The sequence below is a fragment of the Chelonia mydas genome, chromosome 2 (assembly GCF_015237465.2).
Source record: "Chelonia mydas isolate rCheMyd1 chromosome 2, rCheMyd1.pri.v2, whole genome shotgun sequence".
NCBI classification, from domain to species: domain Eukaryota; kingdom Metazoa; phylum Chordata; order Testudines; family Cheloniidae; genus Chelonia; species Chelonia mydas.
Window position 1 is genome coordinate 48,767,358 of NC_057850.1, and position 21,858 is coordinate 48,789,215.

General features: G+C 39.4%; 1 protein-coding gene across 10 annotated transcripts in view; it reads right to left on the reverse strand.

Moving 5' to 3' along the window:
* Positions 1–21,858, reverse strand: part of RALYL (RALY RNA binding protein like) — a 577,640-nt gene that overhangs the window by 315,707 nt on the left and 240,075 nt on the right. The window lies entirely within an intron of this gene.

Consider the following 21,858-nt stretch of genomic DNA (forward strand, 5'->3'; position numbering starts at 1 on the left):
TTTTTCTGAAGAGGCAATAAACCAAATTCAGCCTTGGTATAATGTTACTGGAATCAGTAGAGTTACACTAGGGAAAGATTTGGCTTCAGATTGTAGATTTATGCCCTTATTTTTACAAATCACATAGCTTGGTGGAGCAGCATCAATATATTGCATGCTCTGTCTACTCCCATGAAAACAGCAGCTGCAACTTCCTGTGCTCATGCAGCCCTATGCTTATAAATAAGATCCACCTAACTTTGATAGGTTTCAGAGTAGCAGCCGTGTTAGTCTGTATCCGCAAAAAGAACAGGAGGACTTGTGGCACCTTGGAGACTAACCAATTTATTTGAGCATAAGCTTTCGTGAGCTATAGCTCACTTCATCGGATGCATTCAGTGGAAAATACAGTGAGGAGATTTATATACACACAGAACATGAAAAAATGGGTGTTACCATACACACTGTAAGGAGAGTGATCACTTAAGATGAGCTATTACCAGCAGGAGAGCAGGTCGGGGGGGGGGGGGGGACCTTTTGTAGTGATAATCAAGGACAGGCCCAACAAAGAAAATAACAGCACGCCACTAGCCATCACCTTCAGCCCCCAACTAAAACCTCTCCAACGCATCATCAAGGATCTACAACCTATCCTGAAGGACGACCCATCACTCTCACAAATCTTGGGAGACAGGCCAGTCCTTGCCTACAGACAGCCCCCTAAAGCAAATACTCACCAGCCACCACATACCACACAACAGAACCACTAACCCAGGAACCTATCCTTGCAACAAAGCCCGTTGCCAACTGTGTCCACATATCTATTCAGGGGACGCCATCATAGGGCCTAATCACATCAGCCACCCTATCAGAGGCTCGTTCACCTATACATCTACCAATGTGATATATGTCATCATGTGCCAGCAATGCCCCTCTGCCATGTACGTTGGTCAAACTGGACAGTCTCTATTTAAAAGAATAAATGGACACAAATCAGATGTCAAGAATTATAACATTCATAAACCAGTCGGAGAACACTTCAATCTCTCTGGTCACTCAATTACAGACCTAAAAGTCACAATATTACAACAAAAAGACTTCAGAAACAGACTCCAACGAGAGACTGCTGAACTGGAATTAATTTGCAAACTGGATATAAATTAACTTAGGCTTGAATAGAGCCTGGGAGTGGATGGGTCATTACACAAAGTAAAACTATTTCCCCATGTTTATTTCCCCCACCCCCCACTGTTCCTCAGACGTTCCTGTTAACTGCTGGAAATGGCCCACCTTGATTATCACTACAAAAGGTTTTCTCCCCCCCCCCCCATCCCCCCGCTCTCCTGCTGGTAATAGCTCATCTTAAGTGATCACTCTCCTTACGGTGTGTATGATAACACCCATTTTTTCATGTTCTGTGTGTATATAAATCTCCTCACTGTATTTTCCACTGAATGTATCCGATGAAGTGAGCTGTAGCTCACGAAAGTTTATGCTCAAATAAATTGGTTAGTCTCTAAGGTGCCACAAATACTCCTTTTCTTTTTGCTAACTTTGATAATATTTCATAACCAAGAAGCTAATAAGTATAATATGCAAATCATACATGCCTGAAGCTTCCTTTCCTTGCATTTATACCTGCTATCACTTAAGTGGAGGTAGAATGAGTATTCCATATGGCTGCTGGCATTTCTCCAGCTACACTAAGCAATAAATGGTCAAAAACATCCATATACATTAAACAACAATTTTAATAAATATGAGGTCATTCATATAGTAATTAAGTATATACCATCTCTTACAAGTACTTTGTTATTGCTCTGTTTTAATTTAGTCATATTTTAGTTGAGATCATATCACAATAGCAGCTCAAGCAAGGCATAATGGGAGAAGGTAGTCCAATTAAAAACTGCTTACAGTTAAAGCACTGGTTTCAGAGTAGCAGCCATGTTAGTCTGTATTTGCAAAAAGAAAAGGCGTACATGTGACACCTTAGAGACTAACAAATTTATTTGAGCATAAGCTTTCGTGAGCTACACGAAAGCTTATGCTCAAATAAATTTGTTAGTCTCTAAGATGCCACAAGCACTCCTTTTCTTTTTAGTTAAAGCACGGTTCGTTTCTCAAGACCTCCATTCTGGACTCCTAAAGACTGACAGTAACTAGCACAAGTATAATTTTTTTAAATCAATAGCTACCACATATTAAGAGCTAGAAGAAAGGAAACCATTGTTATTGAACTCAGTACAATTCCTAGGGCACAAAAATGTCCTCATCAAAAGAACCATTACCACGACTAGCACTATTTTTGGCACTCTTAGAAGAAACTGATTCAGTCCCACATACCAGATGTTGGCTTCAAGGGCCAGAAGGCACCATTCCAAGGCCAGAAGGGACCATTGTGATTATCTAGTCTGACATCTTGCATTACAGATGCCATAGAATTCCCTGCCCCCTTCCAAAATAATCCCTAGAGCATATCTTTTAGAAGAACATCCAATCTTGATTTAAAAATTACCACTCATGGAGAATCTACCACAACCCTTGGTGAATTGTTCCAAAGGTTAATTACCTTCATGGTGCGATCATGGTTGAGGCATGCTAGCAAGCTTGAGCTTTCAAAGCCAAGGAAAACCAAGTACTTGATTTATCAAAAGAACACACACACACAATATAGGCAATCAGTCAGGCAACTTTCACCAGCAATAAACTTACTTAATAATACAACATTCAAAGAATTTATAATTAGACAAAAGACTATTATTTATTATAACCACATCAATTCCAAATGGATCCTTGCCTGAAGGCACACAAACAGAACACACAACATTCAGCCTACAAAAGCCAATGAAGTAGCCTTCACCAAAGAAGCCTCCGCTTCATTGTATGGCAAGATTCGCACCAAAGTAACCACCCTTCCCTCCACATTGCAGCATCCAAACCCAGCAATCCAAGTTGGAGTGGTGGTATGGAATGGCGGCTAGGTAGGATCAGCTAAGAGATCTGTGATAACCCCATAAGTTTGCAGTAACTAACTACAATGGTTTTAGTAAAGCCACTTGGAGGCAGTATGGCCCAATGGACAGGGTAATGGCCTGCCTCCTGTCCTAATTTACTGTGTGAACTTCGACAGTCACTTCATCTCTCTATGACTCTGGTTTCCCTTTCATACTTTTTCTGTTTAGATTATAAGCTTTTCAGAGCAGGACCTGTTTCTCATTATGTTTATACAGCACATAGTACAGTGGTGTATGATCTGGGTTGAGGTCTCTAGGCACTTCCATCACATAAATAAATAATAAACTGGCAGTAAAAAGGATAAAAATTAAAAAGAAAACAGAAGTTAAATTATGGCTATAGCCATTAAAAATATATTATGTTCTAACTCCCCCATATTGTTTCACCATTTGACATGGGAGTTTTGGAGCATTCATTTGTTATTTGATTTTAAAAAAATCCTTTTTCATTTTTACACCCAATTTTGCTCTGCAATAGTTTAAATAGAGTTTGAATAGGACATTGTATCTTTCTGTCCTGTAACCAGAATTTGCATTGCAAAGTATATGATTTTGTGTCAAAAAGAAAAGTGTTTGTCTGGTGGGTTCTCTCATATTCAAACAAACAGTAAGGAAAATGTGTTACTGAAATTCAAAGAGTAAGAATAATATTAACAGTTGTGTAATTGAGACTGGATTGCCTTGCTGGGCTATGTATAATAAAACTGTGCATACTTCACAAAATCAAAGACACACAGGATTCTCCATTACAATGATAAAGAACTTACGATAAGTTTTGCATCCTGCTAACAATATCCATTTGTGAACAATGAATTGTACTCAGCATATCTGTATTCTTATCTACAGAATTGTAAATATGATATGCCTAAGCTCTGACAACTGAAGGAAAAAGAAAACCATTTACTTTTTGCAATTATTGCAGAACCTAACGTAGTATTTGAATTGATCTAATTTCCTTGCAGCTTTTAATAAGATATAACTCAATCATCTTGTTAATTTCTTACCATATCAGTTTTACAAATATCTTCTGTGCATACCAGCTGTGGTTATAAATATGTCTGGCATATAAGAGATATATATTCAAAAAGACTATTTCACAATAAGTATGCAACTTTTTATGAAATGCATTGATTTGTTTTGTTATGTTGAAACTGACTCAGAATTTCACCAGTAATAATAAACCCCTACACTGTCTTACTTGACTTAAGAACTAAAATCATTCCTCACCATGCAGATTACTAATGCTTTGGTATATTGAAATCACAACCCTCTCTAATTTAGTAATTTTCAACCTTGCTTCTAAAAGACCACCAGAATTTTATTTTTATGTAGATATGAATGCAACCTCCTTTGTTTTTAGAACAGTATGTTTGAATAATATATATATATATATATATATATATATATATATATATATATATATATATGCTATTATTTATACAGGGAGAACAGGTATGCATGGCAAATGAAACCCTGGCCCCACTGAAATCAGTGGAAGTTTGCCATTGCTTTTAGTGGGGTCAGGATTTTACCCACTGTCTTTGACCCAAAGACATTACAATATAAGGCTCCAATCCTGGAACGACTTACTTACATGCTTAACCTTGAGCATATGAGCTACTCAGCTGTTCAAAATTAAGCATGTAAGTAAGTCTTTGAAGGACCAGGTCCTAAAATGGGGTGAAAAATTCACACCCTTGAGAGATGTAGCTCCTGAGGTGAACAGTGCTAGGTCAAAGGAAGAATTCTTCCCTCAACCTAGCTACTGCCTCTTGAGGAGGTGGATTAATTACAGCACTGGGAGAACCATTCCCGTTGCTGTCGTGCATCTACACTGAAGCACTACAGCTGCACAGCTACAGTGCCGCAACTGTGTTGCTGTGGTGTTTTAAGTGTGGACGTAGCCTCAGCAAAACAAACTGACTATCCCAACAGGCTTCAAACAGGAGATGTGGTCAATAAGGTTTGTGAGTTTTCCAAACATCTCTTTCCTGTTTGGTTCACGCCATCAGGTTTTTCAGACATGACATTTCATGGCTTATTCAATGCACAAAAAACATAGGAATAAAGTTACCTATGTACATAATTTCTGGTTGCCAATTTCATTAAAACGTTGACTACTGCACAGTATTAAAAATACTAAAAACCACAATCACTGAAAATTTACTTTTTTAGGACTTGTGCGGGTTTCCATAGCATGGGAACTAGACAACATTTTTGTGACCTCTTGTCCTATCCATCCGTAAATGGGCAAAATGTAGCACTTCCCTACATGTTCTTACTTTCCAAACATAAATCATTAGAATGAGGACATCTTTATCTGAATATTCTCCAGAATCTATTCTGCTTTCAAGACTGAAATTCATGGTCCCATAAATCCTACCACACTAGCATTTTGCTAATAGTTGGTCAATGTTTTGTCATGATTCATAGCATGCATCCATTGTCACAAGGGTTAAGAGTCTGTAAAAGGTAAGAATACATGTTTATCACTGAAAAGCAAAAACATGTAGCAAAACATGTATTAGTTCTTTTTATTCTATATGAAATTCCGCTCCTTTCTAAATGTCTGAAGATGTGTATTTAAGCAGTAACAATAATGACGTTAACATACATTTCTTAGTGATTCAAACTGCAATCTAAATATTTTAAGTGTCCTTTGTTAGGCTGAAATGTCCTATAGCATGGATTTATCATACAATGGCAATCACATTTTATGAGCAAAATTCAGTGTTCATGTTAATTCCCTTTAATTGGCCATTAAAATAGTTTTATCTCAGCTAAAGTTAATCAACGATAAAACAATATAACATTTTATACACCTGCTGAAAGAAAGAATTTTAGATTTATTTGGACAAAAAGAAAAAAAATCTGTCATACTTGGGAAAAACTACATACCTGTAGCTTGGGAAAGCCTTGCTTCTTGGTTTAAGGTCATTTAAAATAAGCTACTGTATCTATGGTAAGCAAACAAAGAGTAATCAGTTACTGAGAAGAGGGCACCTGTTGTTAAATCACTAACTGTATGTCTACACAGGGAAGAAAGACATGGGCTTGGTCACATAGCCTGCGCTCCAGCACAAGCTCAGAAATCTACCCAGCAATGAAACAGCCCCGCAGCCTGGGTCCTGCAAGCCTCAGTTGGCTGGCACAAGGCCCGCTGCGGGTTATTCTTTGCTGTGCAGACATACCCTTAGTGTCAAAACATTTTGGGTCTGATATAATGCTTATTAAAATCAGTGAAAAGCCTCCCAATGAGTTCAATGATCTTTGGATCAGACCTTTTTAGTACAGTTTGTTTGTTTTGGTTTTACAGCTTTTTCTTTCAATTATTTTTAAGAAGTGCTTGACACATTGTGTCTGTAACATGGACAAAGCTCCCTTCATGCTGACAGTTCTGAGAATCATACCAATAAAAATATATCAATTCTTTCCAAGCCTGGAAGAAAATGAAGGGGTTTAAAAGACTTAGTAGATTGCACTTCTTGGTCTGCTGCTGCTGCTGTTCTTCTCAAGGAGATAAGCAGTTTATCATTCCCTGGATAAGGTGAATAAAAACATCCATTCTAATAAATCTGGGTTTTATGTAATACATACTGATTTGCCATAGCGCACAGAAAAATATTCTAGGCTATTTCTGTGAATACATTTATTTTAAAATAATTTAAACGCTCCAAAAAATGAAGGAGGACAATGAAAGAGTCAGTCCCTCAGGGCCAGAGAGTACATCAAGCAGAAATATGGGGCTGCAAAGGGCCAGCAGGATAGGGGGAAGTACCTTCCTGCTCCACCTATCGCTGGGCCCAGATATCAGCAGGCTCCTCTTTCCCTAGCCACATGGGCTGGGGAGAAAGAGAGGCACTTTTGTAGGGGCAGCCACTATATTTGTAGCCAGTTATCTTGTCTCCTCTTAGTTATCATTTAGTAAGATGATGTCTAGTTTGCTATTTTAATACTTCCTCATCACTCATTCCTTCTATCCTCTTTATCACTTTTGCTGCATTTCTCTGAATTTCCTCCAATGTAATAAAATCTTTGTTACTGAGGTGCTTAAAACTGAATGCAGTTTCTGGCTGTAGGTGCAATGATACCAGAAAGTATAGGAGGGGGGGGACAACTGCATCTCTCCCTTTTTAGCAACTTGTTTCTTCTATAAATTGCAAACAATATGTCATTAGCTTTTTTGTTGTCATACCACGTGGCAAATTCATGGCGAATTTGCTGTTCCAATTTTTGGTCTCTTTTGACATTACTGCTTTCCCTTTAGTTAAATATCTGTGTATAGTGTTAATTGTCCTCATATATGTCAGCTTGAATAGGTCAAGGCTCAATCTCATTCTGTTTTCTTATTTTAACTTTCAAAGACCTTTTACATGATTTCTCTGCTCTCAAAGACGTTTGTAACTACTAAGTTTAATACCATATGCAAATTTAACTCTTCCAAATCATTAAAGGTTTCAGAGTAGCAGCCGTGTTAGTCTGTATTCACAAAAAGAAAAGGAGTACTTGTGGCACCTTAGAGACTAACCAATTTATTTGAGCATAAGCTTTCGTGAGCTACTGCTCACTTCATCGGATGCATAAAGTGGAAAGTACAGTGAGGAGATTTTATAGATACACACAGACCATGAAAAAATATACATTGCAAGGAGAGTGATCACTTAAGATGAGCTAGTACCAGCAGGAAAGTATACTAAGTGAAACTATTTCCCCTTGTTTATTCCTTCTCCCCCTCCCCCCCGCCACTGTTCCTCAGACGTTGTTAACTCCTGGAAATGTGCTGGAAATGGCCCACCTTGATTATCACTTCAAAAGGTTTTCTCTCCCCCCACCTCACTCTCCTGCTGGTAATAGCTCATCTTAAGTGATCACTCTCCTTACAATGTATATTTTTTCATGGTCTGTGTGTATGTATAAAATCTCCTTACTGTACTTTCCACTTTATGCATCCGATGAAGTGAGCTGTAGCTCATGAAAGCTTATGCTCAGATAAATTGGTTAGTCTCTAAGGTGCCACAAGTACTCCTTTTCTTTTTGCAAATAATTAAAGATATTAAATAAAAACAGATCTAATGATGATCCCCGTAGCATCCTACTAGACAACTCTCCCACAACTCAATAACTTGTCATTCCTCATTGCTTTCATTTGTCATGTCCTACAGCTAGTTGTCAGTCTATGTGACAGTGTTCATACCCAAGCCAATTTGAATTTATTCTTCAACTAACATTTTCTAAGACATAGCATCAAATGCTTCATTGAAATCACAATTTGTGTCTTATAAGAACCTGTTTGTTTTTTTAATTGCTCATGGCTCAGTTATCTATTAGCTGTTTACAGAGCATCTAATTAGACCAATTTCATCCCACTGAAGTCAACGGCAAAACTTCCAGTAACTATAATTGAGGTAGAATTTGGCCCTTAATATTTGCTATGTTATTTTACTAGGGATTGAAGTTAGATTTGAGAGTCATCATGGTCAATGGTGCCAAGCAGGAAGTTAGAAGCTTCCGAGTTCTATCAGCATTGACTAGTTGTATGGCCTTGGACAGCTCATTTAATATCGCTACCTCAGCCTCTCCATCTGTAAAGTGGGAGTAATAATACTTACAATCACTTACCTAACAAGGTTATTGTGAACATTAACTAGTTGCCTATAAAGTAAAATGCTCTGGCACTAGTAGTTGATGGAAAATGAATAGCCAGGGTTCCTTTTTGAAGCTTAGCATAAGCATGCAGGGACTGGATCCCATGCCTGGGAAACCTGATGTTCCCACGGTGCCACCAGAAGGCCATGCAAAGCCACAGCCAGGGAGCACCGTGGAGAATAGGTGCTGCAGGGATAGGCCTGGGACCTAAGAACCCAGGGACCCAGAGTAACAGTATCCTGCAGCCCTTTGACTGGCCAACCACCCTATTTAGCCCTAAAGGATGCCCCAGGAAGTTGTCTGGGCAACAACACAGATTTGGGGCTTGCTGCAACTCCAGACCTCAACTCATCTCTTGATCTCTGGTCTCTGATCCCAGCCTGACCCTGATTCCTGCCTCCGGATTCCAGCCTGGTACTACCTCTGGTTTCCACTCTCTGACCCCAACTCTTGTTTATTGAACCCGACTCTAGTGATTCCTCTGATCCCGGCGCACCAACTACCATCCCGGATGTGTGGACCCCAGCCCAGCTGTAACTGCTAGGCCAGTACACTTGCTTCTGGTCCCTTATACTTAGTGCTATATTTACTTTCCTCTTATCCATTCTTATCTTCAGTTCTTCACAACTCTTCAGAAATAATTGTCATTAACTCCTTTAATATATTAGCATGCATATCAGCTACCCACCCCAGGATTTATGTATGTACAATTGTTCCAAGTATTTTACATGCTTTGTAAATCCTGGATTTACAAAGTCTTCCTCATAGCTTCATTGTCCCAACTTTTTATTTTACTGTTCATGTTAAATACAGATACTTAAAAGTACTTCAGTATCATAGACAGTTCAGAATCAACAGTAACATGATCCCCCTCCTTGTTTACCCTCTTTCCCTTGGTCCTACTTTCTCTCCAGTATTTTGTTTTTCCTGATATATTTGGAACTGTTCTTGGTTCCCTCAATCCCTTTGGCTAATAACTACTAGACACAAGATATAGTCTAAAAGACAAAACACAGTGCTGGGAGCCAAGCTTGTCTGATTTCTAATCCCAGCTCTATCACCTATTTACTGCTTAATTTTGGAAAAGTTGCTAAATGCGGGATTGTGTCATTGTTTTACTTAGCTGAGCTGAGGAGTAAGCCCTCTCCACCAACTCCTTATTAAACCTACCTGGATCTTGGGTCTATGGTATATTGGAAACAGGTTAAAAATGACAAGCTATCACTTTAAATGTGAGGGATTTTCTGGTTGTGTTTGTAGGCTAGGAGGCTCTGAGGGAAGCCATGTGATCTGGGTTGTCTCACCAGTCTGGAGACAGCTTGAAGCAAACTAGGATGATCTGTGCTTCTCTGCCATAGGAGCAGACTGTTTTCTCTCTGTGTGTTTTGAGGTTCTTGTGTGTTATCGTTCTGAATTCTAAGGAAAATTAAAGTATTGTTACACTGCAACCTTCCAGCAACAGTATTTGTTTTCCATCTAATGTATGCATGCTGTGAACACAACAGGGTACAGGTCTCATGTGGACTGCAGTCCTTTACACTTTGGAACATCCTTTGTGAGCAACTGGTTAGGAATGGCCACAAAGAGGCAGAGTTTGGCTCCACCCCCTCCTAACTGGTCAGTGTAGACAGCCAGATATGAGGAGGAAAGCACGTTACATCCTTTTGAGAGCTGAGGTAACTTACTTCCACCCCAGAGCAAGAAGGGAGAAAAAAGAGTATCAATTGCAAAATTTAGCTCCTGTTCTATTCAGCATCTTACACCACATCCCTGTGGTATCTGAGTGTTTGAGACTACAACCCAGTTCAACTGCTGCTGAAGGAATAAGTAAATTCTTCACCAAAATTTTCTTTGAATGGCATTTCCTCACCAATAATTATATACAGTAGCCATCTGCAATTAGTCACCTGCAGAAACTACTGCAAATTCCACATACCTTACCCATTCATAGAGAATTTGCTGCTTGGTCGTATTGATCTGACAGGAGTCTAAAAGAACGAAATGGACTTCATCAAACTGAAATCCAGTGAATGTTAGAGAGGAAGGATGATCTAGTGGTAGGGTTCTAGCATGAACTTCAGAAGAACTGACTTCATGTTTCTGCACCCTCACAGATTTCCTATGTGATTTTAGTAACAGATTTTTAAAGGTATTTTGGTGCTTAAAGATTCAGATAGGCAATTTTGAAAATCCCAGTAGGCCCTTATGTGCCTAACTCCCATTGATTTCAAAGCAGTTAGGTGCTTTTGAAAATCCCACTAGGCACTTATCTGCATCAATAGGCATCTAAATGCCTTTTGCAAACCTGGCCCTTAATCTCTCAATTTCCCACCTGTAAAATGGAGATAATAGCACTTCCCTACCTCACAGGGATGTTGAGAGGATAAATACATTAAAAACTGTGAGAGATTCAGAATTTACGGGAATAGAGGCCATATAAGGACCCAAGAGAACTAGGTTAACTTAAAACAAGCTGTTAAAAGCCGTTTCAAATATTACGTATGCCCTAAGCCCCCTGAAATATGTATGGTTTTATAATCATTTTCCTGTTTTTAAAAAATGTTTCTCTCCCCTGTTGCCTTGTGCAAGAAAGACCTACACAAACAAAAACAATCTAGACAGATAAGAGTGAAAACTGACCATAGATAAAGTGCTGTTGCCAAATACAAAAAGCAAGCAAACTGAAAAAGATTTATTTTGCACACATTTTATTTCAGTCTCCATAGTCTTAGCTATTACTTCTACCTATAGCAGGTAATTTTTTTTCCATACAGGTGTTATTTTTAATTTAAGAGTATGCCTTTATGAAAAATCTATTATGAGGTTCAATGAAGCTGGAATTTCACACAGATTTTAGATTCTCCTAACTATATGGTCCATCTCTCATGCTACAGCATAATAATTGAAGTCACTTCTCTAATTATATGCGTTAGTAATCATTTCAACTACTTGTCAGAAACAAAGCAGCTAGAAACTGACTTTCCTAAGGCTATTCAGTTATGGTAGAATATCCAAGTGAATAAACACAGCATTACTTATAAACATTAACAAAAACCTTTGGTTGAGATTTTATTGAAACAGTGTTGTCAGGGTTTTTTGTCTGAATCCATATTTAATGCAGATAGAACATCCTGGACAAAAAGGAGAAAGATCCAGCATCTCACATTCTACTTTTGAAAGAGATACACATTTTTCCAGACGAATATTAAAGATCCTGATCTTGCAGTTCTAATGCATGCAAAATATCTATTAAAATAGGGGGGGAAATGTCTGTACAGAAGTTAATGGATAAGGTTCGAAGTGGGTACTAATTCCATTAGAAGTGCATCTAGGCATCTAAGAGCACAGTTGTCTCTGAGGACAAGATTCTACTCATCTTACACAGACAAGCAGCCCCATTGAAGTGGTAGTGATCAATTCCGCCAAGTAAGGCCAGGTCTACATGCAGACTTCTGCCAGCAGAATGTTATGCTGGTCAGGAGTGTGAAGTGAAGAAGTGCGCTGAGCTGTACTGGCAGAAGTAGATGCATCTATATCGGTACAATTGCACTTTTACTGGTATAGTTTGATTTGCTTGAGGGGCACAGTTTTATTATACCAGTGCAAAGTGCAGCTTTGCCCATATTGCTGTGTCTACATTCGGGCCACTTTGCTAGTGTAGTACAGTGTACCAGGTTTCAGAGTAGCAGCCGTGTTAGTCTGTATCCGCAAAAAGAAAAGGAGTACTTGTGGCACCTGAGAGACTAAACAACAATAAATTTGTTAGTCTCTAAGGTGCCACAAGTACTCCTTTTCTTTTTACAGTATACCAGTGTAACAAAGCGGCCTCTGGTGGGACACTACTGAGAGTATCAATTCAGGATAAATTGCTTAGAGCAGGGCAGTTACAGTCCAAAGCTGGAGTTCCTTTACTATTTAGGCACGCCAAACCAGCCAAACAGAGAGGATTTTGGTTTTACCCCACTGGCTAACCAGAAGCCATACAAGCAATTCCCTTAAACACTCCAGTTTCCCAGTATCATCACCAGCAGCCACTCCTTATGGGGATGAATGGTTATGAAAACCAATACCCCAAAGGACCAAGCCCCAGACCCAGGTCAATATACTAGTCAGATCTTACCCACAAATCACACTGTTTCCAATCCTTTAGAATTTAAAATCTAAAGGTTTTTTCATAAAAAGAAAGAAATATAGATGAGAGCTAAAACTGGTTAAATGGAATCAATAACATACAGTAATGGCAGGTTCAGGCTTGAAGCGGTGATGGAATAAACTGCAGGTTCAAATCAAGTCTCTGGAGTACATCCACAGATTTGGATGTGTCATTCAGTCCGTTGTTCAGTACTTCAGTTTGTAGCAAAGTTCCTTCAGAGGAAAGAAGCAGGATTGAAGACAAAATGGAGGGGTTTCCAGGCCCTTTTATATCCTCTGCCATGTGGAAGGACACCCCTTTGTTCTTACTGTGGAAAATCACAGCAGCGAGATGGAGTTTGGAGTCAGATGGGCAAGTCACAATTCCATGCATGACTCCATTCTTTACAGGGAGAGCAGCCATTGCTCACATGCTACTTCGAAGGTTCCCAGGAAGACTTCTCATGTGGATTGGAGTCTCCCAGGGTCCATAGTCAGTTAAGTGTTTCTTGATTGGGCACTTAATCTGAAGAATCTCTTCTCAGTAAGCTGGCCAAATGCTTCACTGGTGCTACTTAGAATCAAACACATTGACATACAAGTACATAGCCAATATTTATAGCTTCAAATACAAAAATGATACATGCAAACAGATATCATAATCATAACCAGCAAATCATAACCTTTTCATAGACGCCTCACTCGACAACCTTTGTACAATATTGCTGCAAATATATAACAGTGTTTGCAACAATGATCTATACGGTTACAGTTCATGTCAATAACATCACAACCAGTATTCCCATACCAGTAACATGGTCCTAGTGTAGACATGGCCTAAGTCTAAGCAGTATTTAGTCCCTCAATTGTAACTCCCACTAATGTTAATAAGCTGTGACATGATGGTCATACTCTCGCCTGTGCTAAATGTCTGTTTCGCCTAGCCCCTCAGAACTACTTTTCACCTCAGCCACCTGATCTTCATCCCTCCTCCTTCATTGCCTCCCTCTTCTCCACTGCCCTGTTTCCTTCTATTCTGTGTCTCCTCTGTCTTTTGCCTGGTTAGCTAATCCTCTCCTAACTATGCTCAATCCCCCTCCCCCCCACACACACCCAAAAATCTGTGGCACTAACATGAGGTTTGCTGTCATTCCACTGTTCACTCTGCTTGTATGTTTTGCCCCTACCCAGTATCTGCCTTGACTATTTAGACTAAACTCTTTGGGTCATAGATGTTTATTACTCTGTGTCTGTGCAGGCCATAACATAATGATCCCATTCTTGGGTGGTCTCTTGCCACTACCACACTAGGCATAATAAATAATGACATTAATGAGGTGCTCTGCTTAAGAATCAAAGTCAATAGGGAATTCTGTTAAAAAAACAGATAGCACAATCTGGATTGTTTTATTTAGAGTCTGATCCTTCTCCCAGTGAAGTCAATTGGGGTGGAGTCCTGGCCCCATCTAAATAAATGGGGCAAAAGTCCCATTGAATTCATAGCATCAGAATTTCACTCTTGGAGGTTTTCTCTCTCCCCCAGTGCATTTGCTTCAGTGGGAATGGGATTGGGCCCTTATGTTGTATTATATTTTTAAAACTTGGAAAATAAGTTGAACCTCTAATACTGATGTAGCCTGTGCAACACTCCACCCCTCCTCCCCTGAATAACAATGTTTTTAAAAAGTGTTTCCACTGCAATTCTGAAGTACAAAGTGGATTTTGATTTATTCTGAAGGGAAAAAAATATACCCAGAAATAAAGCTTTGTCGGCAAGATTTTACAAGCAGCAATAGAAAACAAAACATTAAAATCCAGCATATTTTACATGCACCCGTCAAGGTTTCTGAAGCTAAAATTATGTATTAGATATTGAAAAATGGCACTATGGTCCTCATAGGTTAATGCATTTAGAAGATACTTATTCTTCTGATCTCTCTGTGCTGTAGTAGCTCTGACAATTCTGACAGTCAAGAAAACCCCCAATGAATTTTATTTTTATATAATTCACTTCATTGATTACTCTGAATCTTCTACATCACAGTGAAGGGACATTAAATGTCTAAAAAAAGTGCAGTAGAAACTGCAAACAGCAAATAATTTGCAATGAATAATTTATCCCATTAATTTCTATTTATTTAATTTTTTTCTATAGCGCCCATAATAATATCTAAGCTCTGATTTAGTGGGTGGGATATCTGAAAGGGTCCACTATTGGCCTAAATCTGCTCTCACTGAAGTCCATAATAAGACTGATTGATTTCAGTGGGGCCACTATTATGTAATCCCTTTCAAAAATCCCAGCCATCTTCTTTTTCTGTTTGCGGACGATACAACAGAAGACTGTGATTTCCTCAGTGTTTATTATTTGAAACTATTCAGTGAGCATTTGAGAATTTTTGCCAATACGACTCAATCATGAAAACCTTCCTTATTCACTCTTCAGGAGCTTGTTTACTTGTACCTAGTGAGGTGTCAGCAAAGAAGGTTTTGGAACAAACTGATAAATTAAACAGTAATAAGTCAGCAGTACCAGATGGTATTCACCCAAGAGTTCTGAAGTAACTCAAATATGAAACTGCAGAACTACTAACTGTGATATGTAACCTATCACTTAAATCAGCTTCTGTATCAGATGACTAAGGTGATGCCAATTTTTAGAAAAGGCTCCAGAGATGATTCTGGAAATTGTAGCTCAATAAGCCTTACTTCAGTAGCAGGCAAATTGATTGAAACTATCGTAATGAACAGAATTATCAGATATCTAGATGAGCACGATATATTGGGGAAGAGTAAATATGGCTTTTGTAAAGGAAAATCATGCCTCACCAATCTATTAGAATTCTTTGAGGGGGTCAACAAACATATGGACAAGAATGATCCAGTGGATATAGTGTACTTGGACTTTCAGAAGGCCTTTGACAAATCCCTCACCAAAGGCTCTTAGGTAAAGTAAGCAGTCATGGGATAAGAGGGAAGGTCCTCTCATAGATCAGTAACTGGTTAAGATGGGGGGAAGGGTAGGAATAAATGGTCAGTTTTCAGAATGGAGAGTGATAAATAATGTGGTCTACCAAGGCTATGTCCTGAGACCAGTGCTGTTCAACATATTCATAAATGATCTGGGGAAAAAGGGGTAGACAATGAGGTTGCAAGGTTTGCAGATAATACAAAATTACCCAAGATAGTTATGTCCAAAGCAGACTGCGAAGAGTTACAAAGGGATTTCACAAAACTGGGTGCTGGGCAACAAAATGGCAGATGAAATTCAAGGCCGATAAAGGCAAAGTAATGCATATTTGAAAATATAATCCTAACTATACACACAAAATGAGGGGGCCAAAATGAGCTGTTACCACTCATGAAAGATCTTGGAGTCATTGTGGATAGTTCTCTGAAAACATCCACTCAATGTGCAGCGGCAGTCAAAAAATCTAACAGAATGTTAGGAACAATTAGGAAAGGGATAGATAATAAAACAGAAAATATCATAATGCCTCTATATAAATCCATGGTATGCCCATACCTTGAATATTGGAGGCAGTTCTGGTAACCCCGTCTCAAAAAAAGTTATATTACAAATGGAAAAGATATGGAGAAGGTGGAAAAAATGATTAAGGGTATTGAACAGTTTCCATATGAGGAGAGATTAAAAAGATTGGGACTTTTCAGCTTGAAAAAGAGATGACTGTGGCGGGATGTGATAGAAGTCTAAAAAATCATGAATGGTGTGGAGAAGGTGAATAAGGAAGCATTCTTTACCCCTTCATATAGCACAAGGACCAGGGGTCACCCAATGAAATTAAATTGGGTTAAAAAAAGAATTAAATAAGTTCATGGAGGATAGGTCCATCAATGGCTATAAGACAAATTGGTCACAGCTGCAACCCCATGCTCTCGGTGTCCCTAAGCCTCTGCCTGCCAGATGCTGGGAATGGATGACAGGGGATGGGTCGCTTGATAATTGCCTTGTTCTGTTCATTCCCTTTGAAACATGTGGCATTGGCCACTGTCAGAAGACAAGATACTTGGCTGGATGGACCATTGATCTGAGCCAGAACAGCCATTCTTATGTTCTTATGATGTTGTACGTCACATATTATTATTCATTCCCTCACTGGATGAGTATGCAACTGCTTTAAAATTCTGTGAATATTCCTTCATGTATTTTTGAAGTTTAGTTTCCAGAAACATTTATGCCAGTAAAACTTGGATCCTCACAGACAGCAAACATAAAAGGGTGTCAGATACAGAAACATGGAGGGTCAGGCCAAGTGCCATGGTGGCAGCAGGCCAGGAACCGGAGTCAGAAGTCAGATCTGGAATCCAAAGTGGATCTGGAAGTGTGTTTGGAATAAAACAAGAGTAGGGCTAGGAGCTAGGCTGGAGCAAGGGCACAGCTGGAACAGGACTGGGAACAAGGCTGGAGCGGGAGCTGGAGGAGGGTTGGATTAGACTGAGGTCTATGGAGGCTGTCAACATCATCAGGAAGAGAACATTTCCAAGCAGACTGAGCTGCCATTTCTCCTGTGAGGCCTATATTCCTGCCCTGAGAATCATCAGACCAGCTCCTGGCTTGTGGACTGACTGGAGCCTAGCACAGGAATGACTCATCACTGAATGTGGTTTACATAAGAGTGGCCATACTGAGTCAGACCAAAGGTCCATCTATCCCAGTATCCTGTCTTCCAACAGTGGCCAATGCCAGTTGCCCCGGAGGTAATCAGAACAAGTAATCGTGAAGCGGTCCATCCCCTGAATCTAGTTCAGGGATGAATCTTTATCTCAAAAAGTTCACAAACAAGGCCAAAGCTAATTCCTTTACAAGTCTGTATAAATATTCATGAAAAAAGAAGTTTGCATTATTCACGCAGCCCATCTCATAAACTATGGCACTCTGAATTGATTATTTTAGTTTCATATAATCATATCATCTCAACTAATTATAATACAGGCGTGATGTTGTATGCTCTCAACTTGGCCTTGTCAATAAAAATTAATTATCTGACAGAACTAATTATTTCAAGACTTCTGAACGTACACAGCAGGGATCAACATTGCCCTTTTAACATGCAAGTCTCAGTTCCCCAACCACATCGCATGCAACATACAATATTTTATTTCCATTAGTACCACCAGGTACTGCTCTAATGTGATTACATTCTTGCTAAATCTCCCCTTTGAAAAAAATATTTTCCTTTCCATTTAAAGTATTTCTATCTTTCTAAAAATTATATCTGCTATATTACTAATAAAAAGAGCACATTCTGCTTATGCCAGTAATGCCACTGATTTCAACAGGATTCTTGGGTGCGTAATATGAGCAAGATATGGCCAATTCATGTTAAGAGAAAGTATTGTTGCAATGATTTTTAATTCTAAGACTAACACAGATGCAGGGTTGTAACTTCAGAATGCTAATATCAGCACCATTAAGTGGCAGTACTTAAAATAGTGCTGGTAAATATTTTTTGCCCGGGAAATGCAAAAAGCATGTCTGAATATTTCCATCGAATTTGATTACATGCTGATTGCAGATGTTCTTGTAAGTTATTCAGCTCTTGATTATCAGGAAAGTTTACCAGATGTCATGCAGTAAGAAACTAGAATGGTAGTTCCAAATGTACATGCTGTAGCACTAAGAGAAACTGAAATGCACCCACTTATGAATTTTATAAATTAGATCTTTTAAGTTATCAGCATTTCAATTTATGGAAGAGGCTGCATCTCAAATTATCCGCATATCTATAGCAAAAAGATACTTTGGTTGCTTTCTATTTTTATAAGCTAGTTTCAAAGTACAAAGTGCCATGTCCCTGTGAAATACAGGACAAAGTGACCTAAGGAAGTGACTATTAGTATCCCATTTCTTCTAGTTTTAGCACTATTCAGTAGCAGCTAAGGTTGAAATTTACTCCTATTTTGAGGACTTAAAATGGTGCATAGGCCTTGTACTGGTCCCTTGTGTAGAGGGGTGAATTTCATCCCAAGAACACTGAAAGTACAAATGGCAGTGGCTCAAACACAGAACACAGACGGGTGTTAAAGACAAAATGAAATTTTCACACTGCCATTACACTAGTACTCTCAATGTTGCTACGGCAGTAGGAATGCCTCCTGCCTCTGTAATACTGTTATTGAGGACTGGTGTGACAGAGATGTTTCTTTCCCTGCGTGTCATCTTTGCTGAAGGGTAGAATTAAAAATTAGTGTAAAGTCACCAGCAGCAGGGGGTAGGAGTATGCCAGCATGTTAAAAGGTGGGAGTGTTAATGCAGACCTCTTGTTGGCATTTAACCCTGTCATGCAACCCTGCTCGGAACAGATCTAGATGACACGGGAGTTAAAGTGCCACTGACAATTTTTCTATACTAGTGCTCCCACTTTTGATACTACTAGAGGAGCCACGGTGGTGTTAGCAGAGGTGGGGATTTTTTAAAGATATGCCAAGTATAAAAAGGTGTAAATTTTTAATAGTGAGAGTGATTGACCATTGGAAGTGTCACAACTGACCACTGGAACTGACCACTGGAAGTGTCACAATACTGGGCAATTCCACTTGTATTCTGCCTCATGGTCCCTCGAGGCTAGTCACTCCAGGGTCCTGAGCCATCACCTCCTAAGCCATCACTCTGGGCTCCAGAGCCATCACCTGGGCAGAGACCCATGTCTCTCTCCCTCCTGTCTAGAGGTTTTCAAAGCTGTCCAATTCACTACCTATTCTGTGATAACCCCAGCAAGCCAGACCATCTAAAAGGACAGCACCTGCACTTTGCTTTCTCTCCAGAGGTTATGAATAGTTTAATTGTCAGCAGTCACAAGTTACCACAGAGCTCTCTAGAAGCAAGCATATTTGTTCTGTGAAAGCATCACAGAAAATGTATTAAAAACAATATAAGAATCTACACATGTTACAAAGCTTACCATAGGTCACCACAATTCCAAACTTGAGCTCTGGGAGGTGTCAGTCTTTCAAAACATGCAGCTAGGTGACCCCTGTGGTTGCAAGCTCATAGCTGTCTCAGATTCACAACCAGAACGACCATGAACTGTTCAGTCTTTCCTTTATATAGCTCGGGCCTTAGATTTGTCCGCATGGAACAGGTGAGCAGCAGAAAATGGCTCACTCCCCTGGGCATAACTTCAAAAAGCTGGGTTTTTGCATATCCAGAGGTGGGGAATTTGCATTTGCCTCCCCCTAGATATTTCCCAGGAAAACCACTTTACAATTTTTGTTCCAAAAGTTCATTCTTGTCTGGCACATTGTTCAATACAGTCCTTTCAACAAACAGGTCTCAAAATATATACCCCATTCATTTAATACAATGGGCCCAAATGATACTTAAACTTAACTCATTAAAGTCTCCCAAGGATATGGCAGGAAATTGCCATATCTGTCACAGGAACAATTTACTAAGGGTTATGGTGGACTCCTCATTACTGGCAATTTTTTCTAAAAGCTGCACTCTAATTCAAACAGGAATTATTTCAGGGCAGTTCTACGGCCTGTGTTATGAAGGTCTGACTAGCTGATCACAGTGGTTCCTTCTGCCTTATGATCTATAAAAAGGAGTGTTTACTGCTTGATGTGTTTTCCTCACTTTTGAGCCCTTAGGAAATGCTTTAAGCACAACACACAAATTTAAAGTGCCGAGGACTCCTTCACGGGGTGCACCTCTTGGGGAACTGTTGCCCTGGGTGCGCCTCTTGGGGAACTGTTGCCCTATAGACTTGTGAGGGAGTGCAGAGTTCGGTTGCAAGTCAGAATCATTCTACAAGAAGGCTCCAGCCCCGCACCAATTCTTTCTTCCTTCTGCCACATTGCAGCAGTACCTCAGACACAGAACTGTGAAATGCTGACTGATATTACTGAAAGCAGAATGCAGACTGCAGAATCTGAAGAGTAAAAATGTCTGAGAGCATGAAAAAACTTTGTTCTCCCTTTGGTTATTACTGTCTGACCAATAAATCGTCATGTGTGCATCATATAAGTTTGGGCTGGTGGATGTGAACATATAGGGATGCAATTAATCTGCACAGAGCTTGAGTAATACAGACGGTCTAGTTACAATAGCTAAAACAGGAATTTGAAATAATTGCTTTCCAAGGCATAAACATTTAGCAGTGTTCCTGAACAGTTCAATCTCACAGACGGTGCTGATAGTCACCCCTACAAGAGAAGTCCTGCCACAAGAATATAGCTAATGTATATATAATGTAACAATGTTAATATATTACTATCTCTGACTGTGTTGAATTCTCTCCAGACAAGATTATGCTTGGGCCGGAGATATAGGGTGGTGGGGGAAGGTTTATTTTATTCTTTAGAGGACATACCATAATGCACTTTACTCAGCATGGTCATGGAATATTGTCTTACCCTCTACAATAATCTGCTGAAAAATATGTTCTCATGTTGGCATGATGCAAAAGGCACTTTGAGTAAATGCTGTGGTTCATAAAGAAGTCTTTATGACACTCACTGAAAACGTATGAAAATTTAATATGATTTCTAGTTCTGTTTTCCCACCCACCTACCTTCCGAATATTCTTGTCTCCTCAGCCAGGAGGAGCTGAGAGCTGCAGATAAAGTGCACTCAGCCACTGGTAGTTAGGGAGTGCTAGATAATCCTCAACAATGACTGCTGTGGTTTAGTAGGAAGTGGGGCACCGACAGACTCAGAAGGGACTGCTATCAAGTCCTCCTTGTTTCAGAGTATGATGATTGCAACAGGGGACCTCAAGACTTAAATATTACAGGACTAATTAAAAAGGTGTTACTCTCAACCCTGGTATTTCATCATATTCATTATATTGTCACTAGTGCCGTTTGTAATTTGTGTGTGTGTTTGTATTATTTATGCAACTTGAGCATAGGATAGGTACAGTTTTCGAATAAAAAATATAAACGTTGTTTTAAAAGTTAGCATTTGCCTCTAAGGGCAACATCACTTCAGTAATAATACGTGAGTGAAAAGGCATAGACTACAAAGCAAGATGTTATAGTATTACTATGTAAAGCACCTCTTAGATCAAATCTGACAGACTATGTCCAGTGCTGGTTACTATACTAGAACGAGGATACT